The sequence below is a fragment of the Drosophila navojoa genome, chromosome 3, assembly GCF_054131105.1.
Source record: "Drosophila navojoa isolate 15081-1374.11 chromosome 3, UAZ_NAV_1.0, whole genome shotgun sequence".
Classification (NCBI taxonomy): Eukaryota; Metazoa; Arthropoda; class Insecta; order Diptera; family Drosophilidae; genus Drosophila; species Drosophila navojoa.
In genome coordinates this window covers 2,015,416-2,034,988 of record NC_142891.1, presented here as the reverse complement: position 1 = coordinate 2,034,988, position 19,573 = coordinate 2,015,416, and the positions used below count along the sequence as shown (strand labels likewise).

The window sequence follows — 19,573 nt, the reverse complement described above, 5'->3', positions numbered from 1 at the left end:
CTAGCCCCAGCTCCAGCTCCAGTTCCAGTTCGGTCGAGTCTCCAACGCGCTGCCCTCCACTGTTGCTCTTCGGTTGCTGTGAGCTGCTAATGCCTTTGTTTTCCCACACACACACACACACACACACACAGAGAGTGAGACTCTATATAGCCCCAGCCATCAGCACAGCTGATGTTAAGTTCTGTTGCAGCTCAGTCCTCCCATCCTCTGGCCTCTTCGCTCTTGTTTTTGTGCTTCCATTGTAATGTGTAAATGAGCTAGTTCTGATGAGCCGCGCTGCTGCTCGCCCTGCTCCCAAAAGCCTAGCCACAATGACACTGATGGATTTGCTGTTAATCAATATGAAATGAGCGAAGCTCTGCCCCCTTCTCCATCTCTCTCTCTCTCTCTCTCACCCAGTCTCATTCATATCCTACCACGCCTCACTCTGAACAACATGAGCGCTGTAGCTTTTTGCTGCTTTGACGCCCTATGAGGTTTCACACACATACATGCACGCACAGCTCCTGTTGCCCGGCCAGGCATACGGCCAAGTGTTGGTTAACGTGCAAAAAACACGTGCAATTTTTTTGTTGGTGCGCTTAACTTTTGTTATATGAGAAAATATTGTACAAGTTTTTTAATTGCTTTTACGCTTAAAAAACACGCAAATGGATGTGCGAGTGTGTGTGTTGAACAACAACTTTATTTCGATTTCAGTTGCATATTTCGCAACACTAAAAGGCAGACAAAAACTATGCAGAAAAGTTCATTTCTGGTAACGAAAATACTTTCGCTCAGCAATTGCCAAGCAAAGTTTATGCTCGAGACATATACTATCTATATAATACTGCTAGCCTCCTGAGTGATTTATGTTTATAAATGGAATTTCTGAGCGAGTCACATAAAAGACAATTCATAAATATTAATATGTATATAAATTGTGTCGCACAGAAACCGAAACAATTAACTTAATCGATTGGGCTGGGCGAATGCCGGGCGGTACGATAGGCGGGCTCTTGCCACAACAAACGACTCTCGATTGATTACTTAAAAATTATGTGTGAAACCCCAAAAATAAAGCCAACAGAAACAGCAACAACAACAACAACAGCAAAAATATATATAAGCTGAGAACTTTTGCTGTGAAGTTTTCAAATTAATTCGTGTCTTTAGGCAACCGCAGCCAAAACTTTGCAATTGGCAAGCGCTTGAGAAATCTACGTTAGCAGAACAATAAATAAATTCAAAACAAAAATAGAAAACTGTCCTCTCAACTAGGGCCTAACCAGTTGGATACCCTGTAGCAGTTCTATTTGTAATGTGGGAGATCTATAAACTATAAGCTATTGCTGCTGGCAATCAATCAATATGTCAAGAAACATGCATAATTAATAAGTTCGTTCGATTTGAATTAGAAACCTGAACTTGTAGATTTGGGCTTAAGAATATCTTACTATAATATATTCTTCAGCTTCACGTGCAACTCTCTGTCAACTCACAGTTTACAGGGTATCCCCACATGCAATTTATATGTTGTATATAAAACAGTCTTCAAGGCAATTAGCATATGTCTGCCGCATACATTTTTCTCTATATATGTATATATATATATATATCTGTGATCAGTGCTTTTGCGTGCAAGTGTGCTTAATTTTATTTCCCACACACACACACACACACACACACACACACACATCTGTATATAAACAAAAGAAACAATTTGTAAACGATGAAGCGCACAAGATAAAGGCAAAGCAAAAATACAAAAATTTGCATAAATTAAAATACAACTGAGATAAAACGATGCTAAAAACACACAAAATTTAACTGCAGATATACCCTGGCGCATGGACGCACTCATGGGTTATATAAACGTCGCCCATCATCGTTTATCTACTTGGAATATATTTGGTCAATAATGCATTATGACCAGATGCTGCCGGTTGCCCATTGCCCTTTGTCCGCTGTCCGCTGTCCGCTGTCCGTTGCCAGCTGAAGGATTATATTGAGTAAATGTTTGTAATCTCGTAATCGATGCAATTTATATGAAAATGCTAAACAAATTGCATAAGATGCATAAACACAAGCATGCTCCATCTCTGCCTCACCCTCCCTCTCTCTCTCTCTCTCTCTCTCTCTCTCACTCTTTCTGCCTATCTATGTAATACAATCAAAAACTTTGTTAAGCGCATTACCCATACAGTAGAGCAAGGGAGACAGCATGTGCGTGTGTGTGTGCGCGTGTGTAATCTCTTGCTTGACCAATGGCAATGGCCTTCTTCTTCTCCCTCTTCTCCCTCTTCTTCTTCTTCACTGTTGGCAGCTGCTCATTGTGCATGAAGTTTACATCAAATTGTTTGCCACACATGAACATTTTTTTTTGTTGCATGAAATGGAAAGTTTTGGGCTGGGCGCTGGGGGGGGCGTGTCTGGCGATTACATGATGCTCAGCTGTGCAATGCAAACACGTGCCTAATTTCACATTTCATATATTGCGTATTGTGCCCTGCCTTTGTGCGCCAGCCCTAGACGAGTTTTGCGCAAAACCCAAAATTCAATATAGAAACAGGTAGAAGAAACGTCGCACAAATGACAGACAACATTTGCAGCAGCAGCAGCAAACATTAAAGCTTGTTCGAATTTAAGGTAAAATTACTGTAAAATTGGTTACGAAATCAGTTTTATGGGTGCTTAGAGAGCTGGTTAGCTTATGTCGATTCCTGGAATTGCTTCATACTTCTCCAAAAATTAATTAAGCAAACATTGCTTCCTCCGGTAGTTTATAAAAGTGGATCAATGAGTCATCGATTGATATACATACATATCTTCCATAGTACCAATAACATATTCATTTATCTCTGTGATGATTAAAATTGATTTAATAGAAATTACTAACTGATTATCTATATGACTTGTGCCATAGAACTAATTAAACCAGATAAATAAATGCACAAAATACTGCTAAATACAATTCATTGCTTATCTATATTTTTTGCTCAATAAATTATTAAAATGAGCTCAATATAACGTTATCTATGTATATAATTAAATTAATTGATATTTTCCCTTTTATGTTAACTCTCCATCTTTCTCTTTCTCTCTCCATCTCTTTCTAGCCTCTGTGCCTCTCTCACTCTATATTCCGCTAATATCCTTCACTTCCTACTGCTCTGCTCTGCTACAACACTGCTAAAAATTTAGTGTTTCATAGCAGCGAGCTTCTGTCACACGACACAAAGCTGAATGCTATAGAAAACTCCTGAAAGATTTGCTTGAGTGCAGTCGCAGCTTTAAGATCCATAAAAATATTCTATATAAAGCAATACAATTTTTTTATAAATTAAAAAAATACTCAAAATATGCAAAAAATAATGCATTTAAATTAAATAATATAAAAAATCTAGAAACTCTCAGATATCTATAGGAAAAACTTTTTAGCAACTGAAATTTAGTAAATCAAATAATGCAAACACACACACATACACACATACACACACTCATACACAAACATTAATTTGTACAAAAAAGTTGGCTAAACAAAGACACCCCTCAATAATTCAAATTAAATATGCAAATCAACAAATTATAAAGCACAAACAGAGCGAGAAAGAGAGAGAGAGAGAGAGAGAGAGAGGGAGAGTACAAAGTTTAGAGAAATCCTAAATAAATGAGCTAATGGCAAACAATTTTTAAAGTTTCCTTTGCAGTTGGCAAAAGCAAATAAAAACCAAATGATAAAAATAAGAAAACAAAAAATTAAGAGCACACACACACACAGAGATTGGACAAATATTTACCACAAATGTACAAAAATTCAGGCAGGCAATGAAAATTGTTGGCCAAGCATTTATTTTCACAGCCAAATTAAGTTTTCCTTTTTTTCCATTTCCATTTGTTTTTTTCTCTTTTGTCCCCTTTGGGAATGAAGCACGTTTAATTGTGCGTGCACAATTTGCACACACACACACACGGAGTCAATTTAGTGTAAAATTTAAAATGATTCTCTCTCCTTTTTTTTTAGTGCCAGCAAAAACCTGGCGAAGGACTCAGGATACAGCAGCCCAATGAGAAACTTAAAACATGTGTTTTGCCAACTCCAGAAATGAGTTGCAGAATTGTGCATATGACACAATAAAGTTGCGTAATTCATAACCCGAAAGCAAAGAAAGAAAAAAACTTTAGCAGAGCACAACAACAACGAAACAAAATCTTTCAAAAAAAGCAAAACAGAAGCAGAATGAAATGAAAAAGAAAATGAACTTGCGAAAAAAAACAAAAACAACAAAAAAATGAAAACAAGACAAAAGGCAGCCCACGAAAACAAATGAGAAATGTTCAATGCGAGCGAACGAATAGAAGGCAGAAGGCACGTGGCTATGCGCTGTGGGCTGTGCATGACGGCACGATGCTCGCTCAGGCAGATGCCGAAAAGCTGAAGCGAGCTTTGGACATAATAAATTTGCCATTCGAGTGGAATTCGGCTAGACTTATGGAATGTTTAAGACTGGAATTACTTTTTTTTTATTTATTTTATTTTTTATGTATTTTTATATAAATGTTATGTATATTATATTTTATATATTATTTGTTATTATTTTTTGTTGCTTTATATTTAATTTATTTAAATTTACTTTTTATTTTTTTTTATAATATTTTTTTTATAAATTTTTTTTTTATAATATTTTTTTATAATATTTTTTTATGATATTTTTTTTATAATATTTTTTTTATAATATTTTTTTATATAAATATTTTTTGGATAATATGGGGTTTTAGGGAATTATTTATTTAATATATTTTTATTTGATTCTTTTTTAGGTATTAAATTATTTTTTAATTTTATGTTGAAGTTAAATTTGTTTTTTTAGTTTTAAATTTGTTACAACCTTGTTTTATTTATGAATTATAAAAGTTATTTTATTTATCTTATTTATTTTTAAGTTTATTTATTATTGGATTTATTTTATTTATTTATTTTTATTTATTTATTTAGATTTATTTATTTTAGGGATTTTATTTATTTTATTTTTATTTATTTATTTTTTTTTTCTTTTTTTTATTTTATTTATTTATTTATTTATTTTATTTATTTTTTTTTTTTTTATTTAATTTATTAATTTTTTTATTTATTTATTTATATTATTTTTATTTTTTAATTTATTTATCTTAAGCTCCTCTATGTATAGCATGCATTGTGGGCAGCCAATATACCCTTTTACAACGGGCATTGACAATACAAAAACAACACCTCTATAAAACCTATGAGGAGTGAAGAATGTAAACAAGAACGATTTAAAGTCGAGTACAAATTGCTGTGGTGTGCACAAAAAAACCAGAGATGTAGAAAATGAGACGACTGGCATATACCCGGTCCACTAACTCTTGGATATTATATTGAATATATGTCTTAGATATTTAGAGGCTTCTCTATAAAATCTCAATTTTAGCGCCAGCTTCTATTCGAATTTTGAAAATATTTTTAATATTTGTCCATACTTCTAATGCAATTACAACCCATTTATACACCTCAAGTTACCTTTCGTAAGTATAACCCACGAAACGACAATTACAAAAACAAATTCAAGCGTAATTAAAAAGATAAAAAAAATCAACAAACAAAAAATTTCTTTGTTTTTGTACAATTTTTCTTTTTTGGCATGAGTCGTCGAACGTGCTGGGCATGCAATGGGCGAGTGGGCGGCGGGCGTGACCAGTTGCACAGACACACACACACACACACACACACACACACACACACACACACACACACACACACGCACACACACATACATATGCAGTGCAAATTGCCAGCCAGCAGCACGTCGGCAAAAATGATAAACAGAATCTATTGCATACTTTGTGGCGCTGCAGACAAGGAGCAAGAGGAAGGGGCGTGCCCGTAGAAGGAGACGGCGTAAAAACATTGTTGATAAGGCTCAGGCCGCAGACAAAGTTGCCAGGGTGTAGGTAAAATGGACGGCATGCTGCCAGGGTTGTCATCATCAACAAAGTAATCATGCGTTACGCCCACCCACCCAATGCCTCCTCTACCCCCTCCCCTATCCCTACCACTCTCTTCGTCCGCTCTCTTTCGGCAGCTGCAAAAGTTTGCACAGCTGGCACAAGTTGCGGCTGCTTCTTCTTCTTCTACTTCTTGTGCCCTGCCAGAGTTGCTGCTGCTGCTGCTTCTTCTTCTTCTTCTCTAGCAGAGTTGTTGCTTGTTTCATATTTTACGTTTTTGCGAGCAAAATTTTATTATTAAAATGCAAAATTGAAAATGGCTGCGACGTGCGAGCTGCAGCTGCTATAGCTGGGGCCGTGCGGGCGGTGGGGCGACAGTTGGGCTTGTGGGCGTGACAAAGCGCATGCATATGAGCGATGCGTGACAAAGAAGAAGCAGAACAAAGCACAAGGGAGCGACCAGACAGAACCAACAACAACAACAACAACAACAAAAACTAGCTGCTTTAATATTCAACGCAAAATTAGATTTTGTTTTTTTGTTTTTTGTTAGACTGCTTAAACGTCTATTGATTTAATTTCCAGTTAATAAATTCACTTTAAACTTACGCGCTCTCGCAGACACAGCTTACGTTTATAGCCAGCTCTTTAACTATGTATATATAACCGTAAAGGTAGCTTACCTGCAAAGAGAAAAAGAAAAATAAATAAAACAATGAGACGTAAGTAATTGAAGGCGATAAGGCAAAGCTTATAGAAAATGTGAAATAATATGAGTTAACCGAATGTGAGATGCTCTGAAAATGTCTGGCTGTCAAGGCTAGAAATTAACTTGTAAATAAGCTGGTAAAACTTGGTAATGTGAATTAAGTTGATTATGATATATGAACTTAATGGTAAAATACAAAACATGAGGAAAATGAAATATATAATATAAAATTTAACATTATTTTACGTTTGTATTCCGAGATAATTAAATTGGTATACCTAAAGGAATGCATTATCAAGACTAAATAGCTGTTTTCTAGCTATACATATATACTCCATAGCTAAAAGTCTATGCAATGTATAGTAATCTTCATGCAGATCGCGCAAATGTTGGCGCTCTTTGCATTTGCAATTCATTAAAAGATTAGCAGCTGTCGCCATATATGGCCACAAATGGCATGAAGAAGAGCTGACAAACGAAATAAAATGAAATGAAATGAAATGAAACGAGATGAAATGAAATGAAACGTAATGCGAAAGGACAAAGTAAGTAGTTCGCTGCCACAGCAGAGGGAATGAAGAGGAGAGTGTAAAATTTCATTTAATTACATGAAATACGCTAAGCGCTTAGCGGCTAATGTGGCTGGTAATAGGAGTGAAAGAGATAAGGCAACTGGCATGCTCAAATATATATGTGCGTGTGTGTGTGTGTGCATGTGACATTGAACAGGAAGCTCAGATTTCACATTTTACATGCAGCACAGCAAGAGACAAACACAAAAACAAATTCAATGCGCAGAAAAAAAATGTAATGGGAGACAAGCAAAGCTGATGGCAGCGATAACGGGAGTGGGGAAGGGCGAAGGGCAAGGGCGGCGGGGGACAACCATAGCGGCTAATAATGACGTTTACATGAGAGACAAGCAGCAGCAAACAGAAGCAGCAAAAAGCGCAAGCGAAATATGAATATGCATAAGAATAAGAGAGACAGAGAGGGAGACGACGACGTGCGGAGACAGGCAGGCAGTCACTCAGTCATACAAGGCAAATGAAGAGAACAACAACAAGAAGAATAACAACAACAGCAACAACAGCAACAGCAGCGGCAGCAGCTTAAAATGCAAGGCTGAAACAAAAGACGAAAAACGCAAAAGGAGACGAGAGCGCAAAACACACAAAAAAAAATATTTCACACCTTTGGCCAAGTGGCGGTAGTGCGAGCGAGAGCCAAAGCATTTGGAGTGAGGGTAAAGAGGACGCAAAACCACCTGAGGCTAAACAAAATTTTGCAAGCGCAGCGCAAACGGGCAGCGGCTGACTTCAATGCGGCATTGTTGTCATAACTGAAGGAGCGATAACTGTAGAGTGGAGAGATAGAATGGAAGAGAGAGCGAGTGAGGGAGACGGAGCTACACATGTCTGCGGGCGCACTTGTCAATCTGAAGGGTTCGATTGCGAGCGAGTGCGAGCGAGTGCGAGCGAGTGAGCCGAAGAATTGCCTAGAGGCTGAATTTGCATTGGGGCAAAGGCTGCCGCTGATGACAAAATGATAAGGGGCCGGAAATTTGCAAAGATAGGCAGCTAGAGAGCGAGAGCAAACGCATGCTGGGCATGAATGCAAGAGGGAGACAGCACGAGCCGAGAGCCGGCATGCCAAAAGCAAACAACAATGCAAACAACACACAGCAAATAAATGATTGCAGAACAGGCAGGAGAAGCAGAAGAAGAAGAAGCAGGAGAAGAAGCAGAGGAAGGGCAATGAGCTGCAACTGAGCGAAGATGATGCTCGATGTAATCTTCTAATCTTGTACAGATGCGGCTGCTGCTGCTGTTGCTGCTGCATAAATATTGTTGCAACAAATGAGCCAACTAGCTCACAAATTGAAATGCCCAATTTCCGGCAGCTAGAGAACAACAACAACAACAACAACAAACCCATTCGATAAACTAAAGCAACAGAACAGAAAAAAATATATATAAATCAAAATTAAATTATCAAAACAAAAGATGAAGAAGGCAGGAAATGTTCTTTCAGGTAGAAAACAAAACGAAAAACAACAACAACAAAATTTGATCCAAATAGAGATGATGAGGAAAAGAGCCAAAAATACAATTTAACAATAATTTTGTAAAGGGTTTTAAGTAGAGCATTCAGTTGATAGCTTCTTGCAGCTATTTAATAGGTACAGTCACGCAATTTTCGATAGTGCCTAGGGAGCTATTGTAATAGCAAAGATTTGATAAATTAGGGAGTTACTTTTGGCAGCATATATCAAATGTGAACTCTTTTATAGCAAACGACATGGGTAAAAACATTATGCACTATCATTACCAAGCGTTGTACAACACTATTAAATAGTGTGATACGTATTGCATATTATGTTTGATGAAGTTCACATGTTTTGAAGAATTGCTTGGAATCACATAAATATTTTTATCATTTATGTGTAGACAAAATAAATTGTTAGACAACACTATAAAATAGTAAACCCAAGTTTAAAGACATTTTAGGTAGAAGACACAAATACTAACACTTATAAAATGTCGCTATTTAACACTAATATTCTTTTTATAATAGTTAAAAAATAACTCTTCGCTCTTTCCCCAACTCTTTCTCTCTATTGTTCAAAATCTCAGTTCAAATCATTGTCATCTTTATTCCTAAAAGTAGAGTCCACATCTCTATATTGTTGTTGATATATGTTAAGCTTTAAGAAAACTTTGCATTGAAAGATCTTTATTTATATCTCTATCTAATGCTTAGTTAAGCCAACATAAGTTGGGTCCGCATTCAGAATATTACTCAATTCTTTCGACATTCATTTCTTTTTTGGGAAAATAAGTAAAGCTCACGCGGAGCTAATTTGCATAAGGGCACGTCCAAAGGTTTTTTTTTTTTTATTTTATTTTGTCATTGATAGGGTCAACCCGAATATAAATATATATACATACATATATATATATTTTGTATGCGCGTATAAAGAAAAGGGAATTCGCGCGTTTCGACAACAGGCCGCATTATAAGGCATGCGGCAAATATTTGCGGCATTGACGAGTTCCTGGAAGGGCGTGCCGCGAAATAAATACATACAAAATTAAGACAGGGGAGAGTGTCCGACTGGAGGATACCTTGAATTTATATCTTAATTTCGGAGATATTTACAACGTATATCAGAGAGTTGTACGAGTGAAGGTATCTAAAAAATATCTTAGTTTAATCATAATACCAAAATATATAGCAAGTTTTTTCATCAAATTAGTTTCCTGGAATCAAGGTGACAACTCGAACAACTCTAGATTCCCTTCTATGCAAAGAGCTGCGCCTAGCAACATTTCTCTGTACTCCACTCCACTCCCTAAAAAAAAAAGACAACCAAATACTTATACCTTTTCAACTACAGCCACACCTCCAACTATCTCTGACATACGCCCCAAGAAAATCATATTACCCCATTCTACTCCACTTTCAATGAGTACAGGGTATAGGGAAAAGAAAAGAAGAGCCACTTAAACCTGTGGCAAAACCCCAGATAAAGGGGCAAGAAAAAAATATATAAACGGCAGATGTTTTGCACGAAACTTAATTACAATCGGACAAGCTGAGATTGAAGGTTGAGATGCAGCAAGAGGCAGCAGCAGCAAAAAAAAACAGCTCAAGTATTTCGAAACAACTCTTCTTAAATGCCTTACGGCAGCTGCACAGGTAGAAAAAGCTGCTGCTGCTGCTGCTGCTGCTGCTGCTGCTGCTGCTGCTGCTGCTGCTTTTGTCGCTAAATGCAACTGCAAATGCAACTGCAACAGAGACGCCGGCGACAACAACAACAACAACAGCAACAGCAGCAGCAACAACAACAATTTATGGCATCTGCTGGCATTTTGTTAGCAGCTTCTTCTTTTTCTTCTCTCTTATTTTTTTGGTTAGCGGCTGTTGAACGTTTTTTAGGTCAACGAAATGCCAACAGAGACGATGATGCGAGCAAACATAAATAAGGCGAATCGCAGCGGTGGAGCGAGCTGGCGGAGTGGGGTTAGCCATGTGGTAGACAGGTAAACAAAGCTAAAGCGACGGCCATTTTAGAAACGCGTCTATAAATCTGTGGGGGAGAGAGAGTCGAGGAGAGTAAAGAAGAAAAGAGAAGCATAGAGCAGAGCAGAGAAGAGAGCGATAAAGTCATTTGCATAGTTCTTTTGATAGCCACAAAAAAGCAACAACAACAACAACAAAAGCAGAAGCAGCATCGCACCTACAAAAAGCAAAGAGAGAGGGAGAAGGAGAGGAGCGGCAGCGAGGGAGAGGCAGAGCAATAAAGATCCAGCTGCAGCATGCGGCGATAACCTTTCGAAATCAAATTAGAAATGTAAAGGAACGTAAAAAACCAACAAAAGAACAAAAAGCAGCTAAAACAACAACAAGCAAACAATCGAATTTAAAGTTAAAGATTAAAGCAAAGAATGCATTGAAAGAATAGGAGAAGATGAAGAAGAAGAAGAAGCAGAACAAGAGAAAACAAAAAAAAAAACATGTGTAAACATCAAAAGAGAAGCAGCAGAGACGCTGTGGGTGGATGGGAATAATTAAAATATCATATCATTTGTATTGTTGTGGAACGCTAATGGGTTCTACTACGAGAAGGATGGGGCGAAATAGAAGAGCTCAAAATTGATAGGCACAAAACTTTATAAGCTATAAAAATAACATAGACTTTCGGTTAAAGAGGGAGGAAGAGTGGATACTAATATAGGAGTATATCTATCGATATATGGGAAGATGCACGAGACTACAATTGTAAAAGGGTTTATCTTAATTTCAATTAAAATATATTACATGCCCAATTGATATCTCCTTTCTTCTTCTCTTGATAACATTCCCCTTAAGTCTAGAAGGTTATATACTTAAATATCGATAGATTTATAGTAAACTATATATATATCGATAGTTATCTATAGTACTATCGTAGTATTCAGTTCATGTTGGTCTTCTTGACAATATACTACCATCAAATACTACTATGTCATAGTACTATACTATGATCTTATACTAATTCTGATATACAGGATTGTCATATTCGACTGACCCATCTGGCAACCTTATATCTTTTAACAGAGATGCCGGATTTTTGCCATTAATCAGTATCCCCTCCTATCATATAATATTATGTCGTCTTTCACTTACCATACTCCCATAGTATAACTATTTATATATGATACTACCATTACTACTATACTCCTAAGCTGCATATACATACTAAATACATCTTCCAAGCTCTCAAGACTAAGCTCTTCTTAACTCAATCTGTATTATTCATAGCAACGCTCCAAAATAAACAGTTACCCAGTTTTCTTAAAGGCAAAATTACTTTAACTTTCAGGCAAGTTCTATCAGCCTCTCTAACAGCATTTCGTACTGCTGTCAATCTATGATTGAAAGTCGCCGAGCCACGCTAGTCACCCGTATTGACAGCACGAAATGCCTCTCTTTCTAAGCGAGTTTCAAACAGCCTAAATTTATAATGATCTATTGGCAACTGATAAAGGTAGTCAAAGGCCGGCAAAAGACTTCGACTTCAGACATCGACTTCAAACTCAACTACTCCAATTTCACTAATTGCTTGCGTTTTCTCATCATCTTCTTTTCTTTACATTTATTTTTATTTTTTTTTCGTTAATCAAAGTTTGCTTGTCAAAATTCTTGTCCAGTTTTAAAGGTAAAACACAGAAAATACAAAAAAAAACTTGGGCAATCAACCTGCTGCCCAAACCCAACTTCAACTTGAGGCGCAGCATCCGCTTCCCTGCCCCTCTCTCCCTCTCCCACTCTATCGCTGACTGCCTGCGTGTTTCGTGTCTTGTAACAATTTTTTTATGACGTTTCATGTTACGTAGACAAAAAAAAGAAAAGAAATGAATATAATATTTGTTTGGTAGACAACTGGAATCAATATGACATATAGATATATTATATATGAATCGATTCATATGGAGATGATGTAGCTTGGGGCAGCACCGGTCTCTGTCTCGTTCACTCACTCCGCCATGATTATGAAATCGAGTATAATAAAAGACTGAAAAGCAGCAGCTGTATTTTTGTTACCTGTCCGCCGAGCAGGTGTTATGATTATTATCATATTTTTAAAGAGCGCCGTAGCGCACCATTAATAAGAGAAGAGCCTAAAACCAAAAAAGAAAAACAACAAAAATAATAACAAACTCTGCTTAAAGTTAATTAGTCATATTTAGATTTTTTTTTATCGTTTCTGGCTCTAATGACTTTTATATCGAGAATTATGCAAATGCTGATAGCCATTTGATAGGCCTAAAGAAAAGTAGCTCAAGAACTGTCCTCAAAACAAAGCACCAAACGAAATTCTTATGCTAATTACCTGAAACATTTATAATTTATGCGCGTAGTGGAATATATATCGAACGAACTGTTTGCTTGCCACCTGTGCTGGGCTCTTCTTTTCTTTTTACCGGCTATTGATTACAAATGGTTAAACAATGAGGCCGACTTTGTCGGCGATTTTCTTTTTCCTTCTACTTGAGCTGTGTGGCGCCCTCTGTTGGCCAACTTTTGCTTAGGTGTCGCTTGAGTCAAGTGTTTATCTTGGCATTTTCAAACGCGCAAGACTTTGCCTGCCTCTGCCTCTGCCCCTGCCTCTCTCTCCCTTCATCTACCCCTCGCTTTTTCTTTATTTCTCTCTCTCTCTCTCTCTCTCTCTCTCTCATCCATTACAATCTCTTCCTAGAATCCTTGCGCTTCATTTACGTTGATTTTGTCGCCTTCGCTTGCTCTAAATATTTCCTGGTTAGTCCTTGACAAACAAGCCAGCGGCCAGTGTGTGTGTGTGTGTGTGTGTGTGTGTTCCCCTCTCGCTCGCACTCGCTCACTCTATCCCTTCAGCCAGCTGCCTTCCACAGAGATATTCCTGCTTGCACCTGCGTCTGGCTGCTCTAATTTTGCGCTTCCTTTTAGCCAGAACGCAAAGCAGCCGCAGGCTCTCTCCGCAATTTCCACGCGTGGCGTCCGCTTCCTGGCCGCATCCTGCCTGGCTGACTCTGTCGCTCTGCCGCTCTGCCGGTCTGCCACTGCCACAGCTACTACTGCTGCGTGGCTTTGGCCTGCCCTGGCGCGCTTACATTTAATAATTAAAACGCCACCGCAGCGCACAAATTATTAAAGTGTCAACGCAGCCGCCTTGGCCGCCGAGTGAGTGCCACGACAGCATTCAGCTGGCGCATCCTGCCTGGCTGGCTCACACGGCTCACAGCTCACTGCTGTCCGCCCCGCCTGGCCAATCCTTTCAGCCCCGCTCATTAGACCAGTTCAGCCAAGGCTTTGCTTAGCCACCATTTTAGCGCCTTTTAATTATTATTTTCTGTTGCAATTTTACAAATGAAAATGACGAAAATCCAAATTTGTTTTTCTCCCTCACTCTCTCTCTCTCTTACTCTTTTTTTTGGCTTTTTAGCGACTCCTGCGGTGCATTTGCCACGCCCCCCAACCAAGAGTCTCAGCTGCTGTTCAAATTGCCATCAGCTGCTGTTGGTCGAGTTTAATTCATTGAAATCGTTTTTGCAGCTGACACTTAGCTTGATGATAATTATTGTCGCTTGCAGCAGCACTGAGGTGGGCGTGGCAGTTGCTTAGTTTATAACAAATCTACGAGGCAAACGATTTCAAGCTGCGCGCAAACAGTTAAATGTTAACGCATAATGCTTTAGGCAAAATTCTATGAGACTCTGCTCTCTCTTGAGAGAGATAGAGAAAGAATTTAAATTAAATATATTGCTTAAAAAATAAATAAATAAAATAAACTGAATTATAAAAACAAAAAGAATAAAATAAAATAATAAATAAAAAAAAAAAAAATAAAAAAAAAAATAAAATAAAATAAAAAAATAAAATAAAATAAAAAAATAATATAAAATAAAATAAAAATAAAATTAAATAAATAAATAAAATGAAACAAATTTAAAAAAAGGAATAAAATAAAATAAATAAAATGAAAAAAAAAATTTTAAAAATAAATAAAATAAAATAAATAAATAAAAAAATAAAATAAAATAAAATAAAAAACAATAAATAAAATAAATAAAATAAAATTAAAAAAAGGAAAACAAAAAATAAATAAAATAAATAAATAAAAAAAAATAAAAAAATAAATAAATAAATAATAAAGGAAATAAATAATAAAATAAATAAAAGAAATAAATTTAATAAAAATAAATAAAACAAATATAAATAAAATATATAAATAAAATATATATAAAATAAAATATATATAAAAAAAACATATATAAAATAAAATATATAAAAAATTAAATATATATTGAAAATAAAATATATATAAAATGAAATATATACATATACATACATATATGCTCAAATATTATGTTAACATATTCCCGAAAATTAATTTATATAATCAATATTAAATCTCTTAATAATATATAAATATATATTTTCCATATATTTCATATAGTCAATACATTCTTATAAATTATACATTTCAAGTCTGACTTTTAGTAGTAGTATTTGCTAGTCGTTCATCTTGCCCTCAACTGCACCTCTATACCTGACTGGGAATCTTTTTATTTTATGAACGTTTTTTTTTAATATTTTTATGCACTTTACAGACACACACGCACACACGCTTGTCGTAACTTGTGTTGCTATCTGCTCACACATACACACACATACACTCATTTCCCTTCACCCAATACCCATTACCATTTCCAGTTCTCAGTTCCCAGTTCTCAGTTCCCATTTCATTTTATGCATAGCGCAAACTTTTCTTTCTTTGTCAGCACTACAACTACAGTGCCACGCCCCTGGCCGCCCACATTGCAGAATTTCTTGTGACTTGACATGGTTTCCTTTCTGGTCCGCCGCTTTATCAACCATCTCACCGGTAGCAACTTTTTGCCGCCTCTATGGGAGACTCTAGCTCGACGGATGGTGATGCTGCTACTGAAGCAGCTTTTCACATTAAATTTCCAGTTGCCAATTTTAGTTTTTTAATTAAAAAATTAAAAAAAAAAAAAAAACCGGGAGAAATTGCGAAATATTCAGACTGCTAATAAAATTCAAAAGAATTATATATGTATGTACATCTGTGTATATTATGTAGTCTTGTTAACAGGTGAGCGCCGCATCGCGTCACAGTTGACTCATTAACATTGCCTTAACAGAGCGCTGTTAAAAGTTTACAGCTCTTGACGCACTTTCGTCATTTCTTTGTGTGTGATTCATCAGAAAAAGAGACGGAAATAAGTTTGTTTGGCTTTAGCTCGTTTAATACGGGTATTATTATTAGTATTATAAGAGAGTGTTTGAGTGTGAGTGTGTGTGTGTCTGTGCGTAAAAACTTGATGAAATTCGTCTGAGTAAGCCGCATAAGAGACAAACGTGATGCATGTTCCGAAATATTTGGCACACATTTTAACAATTGAAGTTTGGCTTTGAATAGGCTGAGAATAGCTGGAGAGTGAGTATCTTAAGATAGTAGAAAAAGGAATAGCACATAGATAAACTAATTTTCTACAGCTAAGCATGTGAAATGAAAAATTTGATTGGATTTTAAGATTTTAAGAGTAATTATTGTAATTTTCAAATATTTATTAGCACAAAAATTTGGAATTTTTATTTGATTTAAATACGAAAATACAAATAATAATTATTTTAAGCTATTGGATGGACTATTCTTCTCTATATAACATATGTATGTATATACCATTAACTGGTATCTCGGCATCTCAGTCTCTCCCTATTTCCCTCTCCATCATTTCTTATCTATGTATATAACATATGTATATAGTATATGATATCTCTTCATCTCAGTCTCTCCCTGTCTCCCTCTCCATCGCTCACTCATCTCTATCTCTTTCCTTCTCGCTCACACCTACAAATTCTTATTCAATTGCTTTCTGATTGTCTTCCTCATCTAACAAAAAACTTAATATGCATTTACAACTCATAAGTCTAGAATAGTATTATATATACCATAATATACAGTTCTATAATTCCTCTTTCGCTCTCTTTCTTTCTCTCTTTACATCCCCTTCTCCTGTAACTCTGGCATAGAAGGGAAAAAAATAAATCCGTAAACTGTTAAATTTGAGGCTTTGATGAAGACAATTTGATTGCTGTTTTTTTCTTTTGCTGCTGCTGCTGCTGTTGTTGTTGTTGTTGTTGTTGTTGATTGTGATTGCATCTGTGTGAGTGTGTGAGTGTGTGTGTGAGTTTGTGTCACATGTGTATGTTTCATATTGCAAGCTGCAATTCACTCAAAAACTCTAAAACTCAATCTTCGCACGGATCTAGAAAATGCTTTTAAACGGGTTTCCCTTGAGCTTTGCTGCTGCTGTTGCAGTTGCTGTTGCAGTTGTTATTGTTGTCATCATTGTAACTGTGTTTATGTGTCAAACTGTTGGCAGTTATGCGATTCACACACACACACACACACATGCATATACAAACACACACTCGAATGCACATAATGTAGTTGCCATGGCCAGAGAAATTTCTTCTTTTTTTCATGCTGAGTTGAGGGAGTTGGAAGGCAAACGTAAAAATTCTCATCATATGCTGCATGTGTGTGTGTGTGTGTATGTGTGAGTTGGTGCATATGTGTCTGTGGGGAATTCAACGTTGCTCGTCTGTTTTGTGCCTAATGACATTTGTACATACAAGCAGAGGAAGCAGCCACAAGCTCGTGAGACGACGACAAGCAACAACAACAACAACTCGAACAACTCTGACAACAACAACAACTTTAACAACAGCAACAAACTCGGATTTTAGATTTAGTTTGGTGTGAGCAAAGTGAAGCAGTGAAAACATTTTAAAAGCATTTGCTAATGTTAATCTATGACAGCAACAACAACAACAACAGCAACAACAACAACAACAGCTGCTTCAGTCACAAAAAAAAAAAAAAAAAATGATAAAGTAAACAAACATTTTTGCAAGCAAACCCCTCCACAAGAAAAAAAAAAGCCAATTGAAACAAACATAAATTGAAAATGCATTGGCAAAGGGCTTAACGGCAGCGCAGAGGCGCCGGTAGAGGGGAGGGGGCGTGACGGCAGGCAACTGGCAAAGGGGCAGCTGCACTTGGGGCTTTCAATAAGCTCAGCAGTGCGTGGGCACATTTCTTTTTTCAGTCTCCCCCTACCAACCCCCTCACATTGTTTCACAAAGGACCACGCCCACGCCCACTGGGCTCTGGCGGCAACTGTAAATTATCGAGTTTATGTGGCAAAAATGACAACCAATATGAGACACGCCCCCATACGGCCGCCCGCACACACACACACACATGCTGCCAGAGCAACTGCAAAATATTGCAAAAGCACATCAAGTGCCACCCCCCCTTAGCTCACCCTCCTCCGCCGCACTACCTTCGCAACATTTACATGCTGCAACTGACATTTGTTTGTTTGTTGTCGACAACAACAGCAGCAGGCAAATTGGCAGGCGCCCATTGAAAAACGCGACACGCATTCGAAAAATGCATTTTTGGCCGCATGAAAATTTTGCATGAAATTGCGGTTTTTGGGCGAAAGCGCTCCAAAGTTCTGGCGCCATTTTGCGCCACGGCTGAAAAGAGCCGCACATTTTACAACAACAACAACAAATGCTCAAATATGTATGCGTGTGTGTGTGTGTGTCTGCGTTGACAAGGACGATTTTTCCATAATTATTATGATGATGCTTGGCATTTGGCAAACATGCAAACAGGGAGCGGACAGAGATGAGAGCATAACGATGGCCAGCAGATGAGCCATTTTATTGCCTGTGCATTTGCGGCATGCGTATGACAGTAGGGTGGGAGTGGGTGAATGGCTGGGGTAGAGGGGGCGTGACGGACGTTGGAGAGCTCGCGTCGACGACAAGCCACAGGGCAATTGTTTATGCGCGTTTATTACAGCCAAAGTGCTGTGCACTGCACTGCAACGGGCTCCATGTGGAGCGATGTGAACTAGTTCCAGTTCATATGAACTGGTTCCAGTGCAAATGAACTAGTTGGAGATAAAAAGAAAAACGAGAGTATGAAACATTATATACAAAAAGAGAGAAAAACATACGCTCCAATGAACTAGTTCATGCAAAAGAACCAGTGGCGGGCGAGAAAAGAAAGTGAAGTAGTGAGCATACGATATGAATTTAATGAAAAGCCATCAAAACATAAAATTTCACTTACAAACTTAAATATGTAAGCTCCTTGAATATGGAAAGAACTAGTTCCAGGTAAGAACATGAACTGTATGATCTACATATTAATTATTTGAAATCAAATCGTCACCTGACATCAATTTTAGCCCATCGGAACTAGTTTTATATATTAAACAAACATGTTTGCAGCTCACAAAGAACTAGTTCATATGAACTACAGAAGGTAATCAGTTATATTGAATTGAATAGCGTTTAGATATTTCACTTTCTGCACTACCATTGATTTTCATTAAAGAAACTTGTTCGTCTCTGGCTTGGAACTAGTTCAAGAAACTGATGCACACAACCATATCCATATCGCATATCGAAGTGCGTGAACTACGTGCCGTACATGAAAATTGAATATCCCTGGCTGGCCGAGAGCCTCGTTTAGGTCACGCGGTACGTATGGGGGGGGCTGGGGGGAAGCTGTTGCTCTGCTTGCGGAACTGCGGAACTAGAGCACTTAATAGCAAAAGTTCAGCGCAATGCTTTGGCAATCGGAATACTCGAACGAAATAAGCAAGTGCAGGAGGAACGGGGCGGGAGCTGCAATTGGCATATAGAATAGGACATCATGGGAGGCAGCGATTCGGTTGCATGCGGCGTCTGGTTTTGATTTGAAAGACGTCAAAGTGCGGAATGCAGCCAAAGGACTGAGCAGACCAAACCGGACGAACGGACGAGCAGACGGTTAGACAGACA

General features: G+C 37.4%; 1 protein-coding gene across 1 annotated transcript in view; it reads right to left on the bottom strand.

The window, feature by feature from the left end:
* LOC149091604 (uncharacterized) overlaps positions 1-19,573 on the bottom strand; it is a 75,533-nt gene that overhangs the window by 29,439 nt on the left and 26,521 nt on the right. The gene's annotated exons all lie outside the window — the stretch shown is intronic.